A 12,858-nucleotide genomic window follows, 5' to 3' on the forward strand; every position below is an offset into this window, starting at 1 on the left:
TCATTCAAGTTCTTATCAACAACTATATGAATTGATTTGCAAATTCGTTCTAGGGTCCCATGTGCAGGATGCCCTAGACGCCTATGCCATAGGTCATACAACTTATTTGAAGCAAGTGCAGAATAATCCATCACCCCGGATGCCGTGACCAGGCCACCATCGTTGCCCGATGAAAACCTGGTGAAGTCGTCGAGCCCGATCTTCGGCGGAAGCCGAGAATTAGTTTGTGCTATCTCAGCGGAAACTAAAGGAAAAGGCACAATGAAACGGTGCAGGCGCCGGGGACCCAGGGAATCATCAGCTTCAAGGAAGCGATCAAAACTGACAAGGGAAGCAAAGAATTTCGGAAAGCTTATCGATGGAAAATCTGTGGCGGAGAGTGCGAAAATTTTAACAGATCGACTCGCCAGAAAGATAAGCAATGACAGGGCTGCAGATATGGCAAGTATCTTATTCGTAGTTAAGCTGATGATGGATTATTGACTCGTGAATAACAAATCCCGAGCACAGCAAATTATAATACCAGGTTGTTTCATATGCGTCGTTCTGCAGATTCATGAATTCCAACTTAGTATTAAGGAAAGAGGATTGAATTGTTTTTAAATCATTTTGTTATACATACTGTCCAATATGTGAAGAACCTAGGATAATTATCCCCATATAATTCTGGACTGGCCTGCATGAAACTTGTGTTATAATTATCGAATTAAATTGTGTCGAGTTAAAAATATAAAGTAAAAAAATCGAATTCAATCGAGTCGAGTTGAGAAAGTGTATGACGTGCCTGCCAACCAGCTTCAATGGTGTTGAGATCGTGGGCAAAGGAACCAGAGATGACCCAAAGCGGAGATAAGCTGAACTCATAGTGATTAGAGACACGAGGTGCCCACACATTTACGCTGCCCTTTGCTCTGTAATATTCTTGTCCGTTCACATATCCTACTGCATGCTGTAACCCTACCTTTATTATCATGATTATGAAACCTTACATTTTTTATTTTGAATGGACTTATCTCCTTTAAAAAAAAGGAAAAAGGGAAAGAAATTATTGAAAAGTTTAAAATTGAGTCTTACTTAGATTCGAAATCTCGTAAGCTTAAAATTAATAAGTTTGACTTAGATTTGAAATTAAGAATTGAAGATCGCCTCAAATTGGAAAAAACTCAACTTAAAATATTCACAGACTTAGTTCGATTGAAGCTTAAACATTAATTTGAACCCTATAAGTGTATGAACATATCAAAATGCATTTTTTTAAAAATATTTAAATGTTAATATTAATAATTTAATTTAAAAAAATATTATTTTTTTAAATTACTTGCGAGATTTTCGATTTAAGTATGAAGAAGCTCATTTCGATTTATTAAGAATTTAAATCAAATATATTTAAATCAAATATTAATCAAATTTTAACCAAATTAAACTTGAGTAACTTGCAAATGAAAATGCATTTGTAAAGGCATAGAAATGACAACCTCATGGCCATTGCTGGTTGAATGTCTTCTGACACGTCTTCTTGGTTTCCTTCCAAATCTTCTCACAGAACTAGCTCTCATCATGTCTTCTTCCCTTGTTCTTCTCATCGGAATCGTCCCTTCCGGACATCTTTCACCCGACACCCTCCATAGCTGAACATACTCTTCTTCCTCCACCATCACCATCCCTTCCGCTTCATAAAAACTAGGTCTCTCCTGTGGATCCTGGAGATATTTCATAAATCACAGCAACTGTTGAATCTCGTACCCATAAACACAACATGTTTTCCGTCGTGTCGTGTTTAATGTAGTTGTGAATCATAAGGACATCCAACATGATAAATAATTACTTACCAATATTCGTTGTCCTTTGAGTTGAGGATGATCGAAGGCGGGCTGATGATGCAACAAAAAACAGTCAATAAAATCACCATCTGGACTCTGCAACCGCAAACCAGAAGCAAGAGGCTAATAGTTAGAGAAAACATACCAAAACATCAACAACAACAAAAACCATGTCGGACACTGGAAATCAGATAAAAGATGAAAAATCGAGGGTCAAAACTAGATAAATCGAGGGCCAAACACAGTCAACTCTTTTTCTGGACGGAAAGTTTGATTCCTCCCACGGAGATTGTGGGGTTCCGATGAAAAAACAGGAGAAATCGAGGAAGAAACAATAAGAAAGATCACGAGAATGTGAATGATCGATCAAATTTTACGATAAGAAGAACCCATGGTTGTGCACCGGTGGAGTTGTCTTATTCCGTGATCGAAATGGCGACATCTGATCCGACATAAGATCAACATTGTAAGAGAAACTTTATCGACTGCTTCAATATTCTTTCACCATTTTCCGAAGCTCTTGAAAACATCCAAGAATGGCAAAAATAATATTTTGCAAGAAAAAACACAGTTCCCTATTCTTCTTGTTCTTCCCTTGAAGATTCATATTGTACCTTGGTTCTGATGTCTCCACACCTTTTTTTCTGATTTCTAAGCTTTTTAGTTTGTTAATGAAAACAAGAGAAATGAAATGTATGATATAATTCGAGACTACTGATGTAACTAATTCTTTAATCAATATAATCTCTAAGTATAAATAAAATAATTTAAAATTGATTAATTTTGTCAATCCGAATGAGAAATATATTTTTTTTATAAAAGACATCTCCCCCCCCCACACATTTTTTGTGTTATATAACATTAAATTTATAGGGTAGTGATATCTGTTATTGTTTTACTTTAGTTTGAGGAGAGACGTTGATACAGGGTTTTAAAAGTTCATTCTCATTTCCCTATATGTCCTTTGTGTCAGCTATATACTTGGTACCCATCAACCCAAAAGCTTACCCAATTCCACTTATTTTTAAATTTGGATTCAACTTGAATTATTCAGTCTATTTTTTTATATTATCGAGTCAATATTTTAATTCTTATGTAAACCTTAATTAAGTCTTAGATATATTTTAGTCATAAACTGAGAGAACTACCTTAACCTAAACTTTTATGCATACACAAAAAAATCTAGGGTTCATGCGCTTGGTTATGTGCACTGCTCATTGCATGCTTATGCAGACATCCAAGCGAATGTATTGCATGCTCCATCAATTGCATTTCATTACACGGTCCCGCTCGTGCATGTTGCTTGTATTTCGTGGGAAGCTTAACTTTGGTTGTGTTTTTTTGGTTTGTGGGGTTTGAAGGAAAGCAGGGGGGAGTGATTTTGTCTAAAAAATCTAAGGTAGTGTAATGAAAGTTCTTCGGTCAATTGGATCTCAGCTTTTAGGTTGGACCCATCTGCCTACTTGCACTTATGATCAATATTCAACTACATGTTTTTCCATTACCCTACAAACACCCTCAAGATACTAATTTTTTACCCATATTATAATTATAATTATTATTATTATTATTATTATTATTATTATTATTATTATCATTATTATTATTATTATTATCATTATTATTATTATTATTATTATTATCATTATTATTAAATATATATTAAATACATATATAAATAATATTAAATTACAAAGCCCAATCAACCAGCCTGAAATCCAAACCAAACTGAAACCCAAAACATTTAGGGTTTCAGTTAGGGTTTCCTAACCCTAATCCCATGCTCAGCCGCCTCAGACTGACCGTTGGATCTGGTATGATCCAACGGTCCAAGAACCTCCAGATGGAAACCCTAGGGTATGATACCCTAGGGCCACACGGCCGCCGCTGCTGCTCCAGCCGCCTCCGCCGCTGCCACGTCCCAAACGAAGGCTCCAGAAGCTCCAACGCCAGCCGTCCACGCCATGGCTAAGGGGTGAGTCACCACTGGTAGTCCGGTGACTCACCAAAACCCCCTCTTCGAACCGGTCCGATGGCCACACCGATGGTGGCTATAAAAGCCACCACCCGAACCTGCAAAAAAAAAAAAAAAAAGACAGAAACGGAGAGAAGAGAAATACAGAGAAACAAAATAAAAAAAGCTACCAACGATCTCAACAACAACGCAGAAAAAAAAAACAGAAAAGAAAGAAAAAGGAAGAAGAAAAACTTACCGAGGAAGCCGACCACCGGATCTCACCAAAACCTTCGACAAACCGAAGGTATATTTTTTAGATTTGCTCCGATCGGGAGCCGTTTAAAAGAAAAGATTATCGGAACCGTCATTAGGACGGTCCAATCTACATTTCAATGTAAAAAAAAATATTCCGGCCACCGGATGTGGTGGCCGGCGGCGGACTTGACGGTGGCCGGCGGCAGAAGAACACCGACTGACGGTGGTCGGCCGGCTGGCTTCTCTCTGTTTTAGAGAGAAGCGAGAGAAAAATTCTCTCTCTCAGAGAAGAGAGAGAGATGGAAAATAAAGAAATGAAGCTGGCCCTTCGGGCCAGCCGGTTTTGGAACTTATATAGGCCTTCCCAAACGACGTCGTTTCGGGAAGGACTATGCGCGTAATTAGATAATAGTTAAACCCCGTTCGCTGTCCTCCGAACTTGTAAACTTTACATTTTAGTCATTAAATTGAATTCATAATACTTTTAATTTGATCTTGAAATTTTAATTTTATTTATTTTAGTCCTTATATTAAAATAATATTTAGGATAAATAACAGATTTAATCCCTTAATTTTAATAAATAATATTTTAATCCCTAGTTTATATTTTTAATTTATTTTAATCTTATATTCAAATTTTAGATAAGTTTATTTTAGTCACTAAATTATTAAATAAGAAAATATCATGTTTAATCCCTATAATTTCGATTAATTATGAATTAGGTTTTTAATTTCAATTTTACTATAATTTAGTCATTTATTTTAAATATCTTTATTTATTTTACTGTTTTTAAAATATATCGTTTTAGTTATATTTTAATTGTTTTAATTTTTACTTGTTTATATATTTAAATATTTTTATTATGTAGTCATAAATATATATAATAAATAAATATTTATTTTAAATAAATTATTTTAATATTTATTATCGAAGAAAAGGACAGTCTTAATACAACTGGATGTCCTATTCTGATATTTAAAAATTAAAAATCATAAAAAATATTATTTAATTTTAAATTTATCAATATCAAATAAAAGAGCTGTCTTAAGGCACCTAGAAGTCCTTTTCCGATATTTTTAAATATTTTTTTATAATTTTGAAATAATAGAATTATAAATTAAATATATTTAAATTTTTAATATTTTTAATAATAGAGACAATTTATAATTAAAAAGTACCAATTTTGGGCGTTGTAGGGGTGCTAATCCTTCCCTAAACGTAACCGACCACGAATCCATTTTTATTATTAAAAAGAACGAATTTTTGGTTATAAACGCAGATCAGTTCATTTTTTAATTGATGTTTTCTTTAAAACTCTTTTAAAAAAATAATTTTTAGGTATACGACCTACCTGACCCAAAAGGCCGATGGCGACTCTCAAATTATTTTCAAAACCATTTATTCATATCAATTTCCCCATCAAAAAAAATATTTCGTGCCCGGACGAAAACCGGTTACGACAGCTTGGCGACTCCGCTGGGGACCGGTCAAACTTTAAAATCAATTATAAATTGTCTCTATTAATTAAAAATTAAAAGTTCATATATTTAATTTTTAATTATTTCTTTTCAAAATTTTTATATTTACTTATTATTTTCATAATATTTATATGTTTTATTTTATTTGCAAGTATTTTATTTCATTATTTATTTTTCTGTCAAAGGTTTGAGCATTTCTCCTCACACACAACACTTGCATTGCATAACATAAAGCTCTATAATTGAGTTGTCCCTTTTAAGTGGGAGTGAAAGCGACGTCTTCGTGAGAATTTATTCTCCGTGTCAGACCTAGCAAGTAACTTTCGGGGTTCATATACTCTATATTTTCGTGAGAATTTATTCTCCGTGTCAGGCATAGAAAAATGTATCCCCTCGAATTGAACTCGATCCATTTTAGTCTGTGATGGACTAGGATTGAGGGTTAGCAACCCAAGGGGGCACTAACAAGGACAATTCGGGTACCTTTATTCTTAGATCTGAAACCCTACATATAAAAAACCCTAGAAACTCTTCCGATCTGAAGTCATGCCGAAATTTTGTCCAAAATAGGTATACACACAGGAGAAATGAATTCTGATTTTCCTGTTAATTTATTTACTGATTAAATTACATGTTTATTTAAATTATTTAAATTTAGAAAAAGCATGTTTAAATAAAAAATATTTAGGTAAATGTTATTATTAAATTTCTTTATTATGTAAACTAATTCATTTCTTTTTGTGTGCTCTTTATTTTTCTGTTTGCATAGCATCATACAGGATAAAAGGCATTGATCCTTGTGTTAATTGTCTCATTGGAAAGCCTTCATCTATGGATAAAAAGTGTTCAAATCAAGTAATTCTGAACTCAGAAGTAAGACAGTGGGCTGAGGACTTACAAAGACAAGAAGGAGACAGTTTACAGGATGATTATGTATCTGACTTGGCCAGTTATGCTCCTGTTTCACTAAAAAGAAATGATATGCAAGATTTGCGAAGCATTTGGGAAAGTTGGGATTCAAACAAAAAATTGCAGTTTTATCAGACTTACGGAGACATCCCATATTTGCTCTATGTTGAAGTTGATGATGAATTACTCAGAGCCCTAATTCAATTCTGGAATCCAGGGTACAATTGCTTCACTCTCAATAAAGAAGACTTGGTCCCTACTATTGAAGAGTACACAACTTTGTTACATATCGAAGGGGCTTTGGAGAATCGAATCTATTCAAAGTCAATTAAAACTCAACCCTTTCGAGTTAAATTAGCAAAGATTGCCGGGGTACGAGAAGAATGGGTAGCATCCCGTACAAAACAAAAAGGCGAAAGCGAAGGCATTGTTTGGACCAACATTAAAGAACTTATTCAGAGTCATCCATATATTAAAGTACGATTCGATTTATTTGCTCTGGGTATGTATGGTATGGTCATCTTCCCAAAAGTATTGGGATATGTTGAAGCTGCAGTGGTAGATTTGTTTGAACAGTTACCGAAAAAGATTAATCCTGCTTCTGCAATCCTAGCAGAGACCTTCAGATCATTAAATGCTTGTAGAAAGATAGGAGGTGGACGATTTTCAGGGTGTACCCAGTTGTTATATGTTTGGATCCGTAGTCATTTCTGGAAGACAGAAAAGGTTTCATACCGACGCTTTAATACGAATTACTCACCATTAAAAGAATTTCTGGAGCAGGAATGGCCGAAAGAAATTAAGAAAGATATGTGGATTAATGCCTTTCGAAATCTGCAAAGCAATGACATTATTTGGCGAGCCCTGTGGCAAATACAAAGGGAATTCTTTTACAAATGTGGAGATTACAACTGGATAATGCTGCTCGAGTTATCTGATCTGATTCGGTAGGAACCCCAGAAACTGATCATTGGAATTGAAAGATGAACTGCATGATCATCTTCATTAAGAAGCTTCTTTTCAAGCTTCCTCTGCTTCTTCCTTTCCCAAAAATCATAGCACAAGTTTCGCCTTTGCTTGTAACTGGGATCATCACATAATGGCTTCCCATCTTTTACCGGAAGAAGTGCGTCAGCATCTTTAGTCATTTGAACAGCACATATAAAATCTATCAATTTTACAATTGATGAATCTGGACCACGTTTCTCCATGGCTATTGAAGTTTCAGCCTTTGAGAATCCCATTTTTGTCAAGTATAACAGTTTATTCTCCTCATCAGAATCAGAATTCAAGATTTCTCGGTATTAGAAGAACTATCGATATCTGTGAAATCATCTTGAAAGGTCACTTCATAATCAGATGAATTATTATCAGAATCAACATGTTGCCTGAATGCAAGCTTTTCAAGAGCTTATACTATTGAGTTTTATTCTCAAGAGGTTTTGTGACATTATATCTACATCTACATTTGTCAAAGATGATATATTCTTTGATTTGAAGAAGAAAGATTTATTGGGTTTTTACAATTGAAGAAATACTCAATTCACCAATCTGAAATCAAACAATTTAACATTCATGCATCATATTTAGGCATTTTCAAAAATAGATGCATTTTCATTCATTTTTATTCTTGTTGAATTTTTAACAGGAATTTCAAAGATTTTAGCAAAGATTCAAATTTATCATTTGATGGATCAGCTTTTCCAGAGAAAGTTCATAATGAGAAGAACTCATCTGAAAAAGGAAGAAGAAATTCATAGTGAGAAGAATTTGTTCAACCTTTTGCCTGAATTCATCACTTGATGGATCAGCTTTTCCAGAGAAGGTTCATAATGAGAAGAACTCATCTGAAAAAGGAAGAAGAAATTCATAGTGAGAAGAATTTGTTCAACCTTTTGCCTGAATTCATCACTTGATGGATCAGCTTTTCCAGAGAAGGTTCATAATGAGAAGAACTCATCTGAAAAAGGAAGAAGAAATTCATAGTGAGAAGAATTTGTTCAACCTTTTTGCCTGAATTCATCACTGGATGGATCAGCTTTTCCAGAGAAAGTTCATAATGAGAAGAACTCATCTGAAAAAGGAAGAAGAAATTCATAGTGAGAAGAATTTGTTCAACCTTTTTGCCTGAATTCATCACTTGATGGATCAGCTTTTCCAGAGAAGGTTCATAATGAGAAGAACTCATCTGAAGAAGGAAGAAGAAGTTCATAATGAGAAGAATTTGTTCAACCTTTTACCTGAATTCATCAAATTGATGGATTATCTTTTCCAGAGAAGGTTCATAATGAGAAGAACTCATCTGAAGAAGGAATAAGAAGTTCATAATGAGAAGAATTTGTTCAACCTTTTACCTGAATTCATCAAATTGATGGATTATCTTTTCCAGAGAAGGTTCATAATGAGAAGAACTCATCTGAAGAAGGAAGAAGAAGTTCATAATGAGAAGAATTTGTTCAACCTTTTACCTGAATTCATCAAATTGATGGATTATCTTTTCCAGAGAAAGTTCATAATGAGAAGAACTCATCTGAAGAAGGAAGAAGAAGTTCATAATGAGAAGAACTTGTTCAATCTTTTGCTTGAATTCATCATTTGATGGATCAATATTGCCAGGTAGAGTTCATAATGAGAAGAACTCGTCATCTGAAGAAGGAAGAAGAAGTTCATAATGAGAAGAACTTGTTCAATCTTTTGCTTGAGTTCATCATTTGATGGATCAATATTGCCAGGTAGAGTTCATAATGAGAAGAACTCGTCATCTGAAGAAGGAAGAAGAAGTTCATAATGAGAAGAACTTGTTCAATCTTTTGCTTGAATTCATCATTGATGGATCAACATTGCCAGGTAGAGTTCATAATGAGAAGAACTCGTTATCTGAAGAAGGAAGAAGAAGTTCATAATAAGAAGAACTTGTTCAATAATTCTATCACAGAAGGAGATAGATTAGCATCAGCCTTTCTAAAGAAAGTTCATAATGAGAAGAACTCATCAAAAGCTTATTCAACCTTTTGAATGACTCTATCACAGAAAGAAAGAGGTCAGCATCATCCCCAGCAGAAAGTTCATAATGAGAAGAACTCATCTGAAGAAAGAGAATAATTTATTCAATATCTCCATTATGATCAAGTGAAGCCAAATGGATAAAAAATTTATTATCTTTTCATCTTTGCCCTATTCTTGTTAACACAAGAATGAGCAAAGAGGGGCAGCTGAAGATACTAATTTTTTACCCATATTATAATTATTATTATTATCATTATTATTATTATTATTATTATTATTATTATTATTATTATCATTATTATTATTATTATTATTATCATTATTATTATTATTATTATTATCATTATTATTATTATTATTAAATATATATTAAATACATATAAATAATATTAAATTACAAAGCCCAATCAACCAGCCTGAAATCCAAACCAAACTGAAACCCAAAACATTTAGGGTTTCAGTTAGGGTTTCCTAACCCTAATCCCATGCTCAGCCGCCTCTAGCCAGCCGCCTCTAGCCAGCCGCCTCAGACTGACCGTTGGATCTGGTATGATCCAACGGTCCAAGAACCTCCAGATGGAAACCCTAGGGTATGATACCCTAGGGCCACACGGCCGCCGCTGCTGCTCCAGCCGCCTCCGCCGCTGCCACGTCCCAAACGAAGGCTCCAGAAGCTCCAACGCCAGCCGTCCACGCCATGGCTAAGGGGTGAGTCACCACTAGTAGTCCGGTGACTCACCAAAACCCCCTCTTCGGACCGGTCAGATGGCCACACCGATGGTGGCTATAAAAGCCACCACCCGAACCTGCAAAAAAAAAAAAAAAAAACAGAAACGGAGAAGAGAAATACAGAGAAACAAAATAAAAAAAGCTACCAACGATCTCAACAACAACGCAGAAAAAAAAACAGAAAAGAAAGAAAAAGGAAGAAGAAAAACTTACCGAGGAAGCCGACCACCGGATCTCACCAAAACCTTCGACAAACCGAAGGTATATTTTTTAGATTTGCTCCGATCGGGAGCCGTTTAAAAGAAAAGATTATCGGAACCGTCATTAGGACGGTCCGATCTACATTTCAATGTAAAAAAAATATTCCGACCACCGGATGTGGTGGCCGGCGGCGGACTTGACGGTGGCCGGCGGCAGAAGAACACCGACTGACGGTGGCCGGCCGGCTGGCTTCTCTCTGTTTTAGAGAGAAGCGAGAGAAAAATTATTATTATTATTAAATATATTAAATACATATATAAATAATATTAAATTACAAAGCCCAATCAACCAGCCTGAAATCCAAACCAAACTGAAACCCAAAACATTGGGCTTCTCTCAGAGAAGAGAGAGAGATGGAAAATAAAGAAATGAAGCTGGCCCTTCGGGCCAGCCGGTTTTGGACCTTATATAGGCCTTCCCAAACGACGTCGTTTCGGGAAGGACTATACGCGTAATTAGATAATAGTTAAACCACGTTCGCTGTCCTCCGAACTTGTAAACTTTACATTTTAGTCATTAAATTGAATTCATAATACTTTTAATTTGATCTTGAAATTTTAATTTTATTTATTTTAGTCCTTTATATTAAAATAATATATTTAGGATAAATAACAGATTTAATCCCTTAATTTTAATAAATAATATTTTAATCCCTAGTTTATATTTTTAATTTATTTTAATCTTATATTCAAATTTTAGATAAGTTTATTTTAGTCACTAAATTATTAAATAAGAAAATATCATGTTTAATCCCTATAATTTCGATTAATTATGAATTAGGTTTTTAATTTCAATTTTACTATAATTTAGTCATTTATTTTAAATATCTTTATTTATTTTACTGTTTTTAAAATATATCGTTTTAGTTATATTTTAATTGTTTTAATTTTTACTTGTTTATATATTTAAATATTTTTATTATGTAGTCATAAATATATATAATAAATAAATATTTATTTTAAATAAATTATTTTAATATTTATTATCGAAGAAAAGGACAGTCTTAATACAACTGGATGTCCTATTCTGATATTTAAAAATTAAAAATCATAAAAAATATTATTTAATTTTAAATTTATCAATATCAAAGAAAAGAGCTGTCTTAAGGCACCTAGAAGTCATTTTCCGATATTTTTAAATATTTTTTTATAATTTTGAAGTAATAGAATTATAAATTAAATATATTTAAATTTTTAATATTTTTAATAATAGAGACAATTTATAATTAAAAAGTACCAATTTTGGGCGTTGTAGGGGTGCTAATCCTTCCCTAAACGTAACCGACCACGAATCCATTTTTATTATTAAAAAGAACGAATTTTTGGTTATAAACGCATATCAGTTCATTTTTTAATTGATGTTTTCTTTAAAACTCTTTTAAAAAAATAATTTTTAGGTATACGACCTACCTGACCCAAAACGCCGATGGCGACTCTCAAATTATTTTCAAAACCATTTATTCATATCAATTTCCCCATCAAAAAAAAAATATTTCGTGCCGGACGAAAACCGGTTACGACACACCCAATTTCAGATCATGACCTGATTTATTAGATACTCTAAATAATATTTAAGATTAGGATTTTAGTATCATAAATCAAGAAAAATAAATTTCTAGTATCGTTATAATAAAGTATCACTATGTAATATTTGGATATGTTTTAATAATATATCAAAGAACTAATCATCAGTTGATCTAGTGAAACGAGATACCAAATCTTCTACATGGTCAGAGATTCAAATTCTGATATTGTAGATGAAAAAATTAAATTTCAAGCGTCACCTTGTAATAGACCTCTACAGTACTCAATTTAAATCAATCAATTAATAAATTAACAATAAGTGGTTATAAAAAAAGACAACCAAAGAGATATTCTTGAACTAATGTATTTTCGACGTCAAATAAAAAAGAAAAAATATACATATTGGTGATTTGGTATGCCAAAGCATTCTCTGAATATGTTGGATACCGAATATTATAAAATTTTTTAATTAGAAATAAAAGTTTTAAGTTAATATGTAGAATTTTTTTTATTTTTAAAATCATATATAATTGAAGAATTTTATCATTATTTAAGTATGTAAAAGGTTTGCATGCGAATGTTTGAAAAATGGAAAACATAATTTAAGATTAAAAATTGCGGAAATAGGACGTGATCGAAAATGTTTTTAAAAAGTATATTGATTTAGGTTGTATACAACCTAAAATATTATGAAGAATATGACATTTTAAATCGCGTCCAACCTAAAATATTATTTTTTATAATATTTTATGTTATATTATATTTTTATTGTTTTTAGCCTTAAATTTTAAGTTGTGTCGTAGAACCCGTTTATTTTTTTTTAAATATATTGGATTATGAATGATTCTTTGATGTATATTGTAAAATGAAAATTTTAATTCGATATCTAACAAAATAACATGAAGAACCTTAAACTTAT

Source organism: Hibiscus syriacus, unplaced genomic scaffold (genome assembly GCF_006381635.1).
Source record: "Hibiscus syriacus cultivar Baekdansim isolate YM2019G1 unplaced genomic scaffold, ASM638163v2 tig00110840_pilon, whole genome shotgun sequence".
Lineage (NCBI taxonomy): Eukaryota > Viridiplantae > Streptophyta > Magnoliopsida > Malvales > Malvaceae > Hibiscus > Hibiscus syriacus.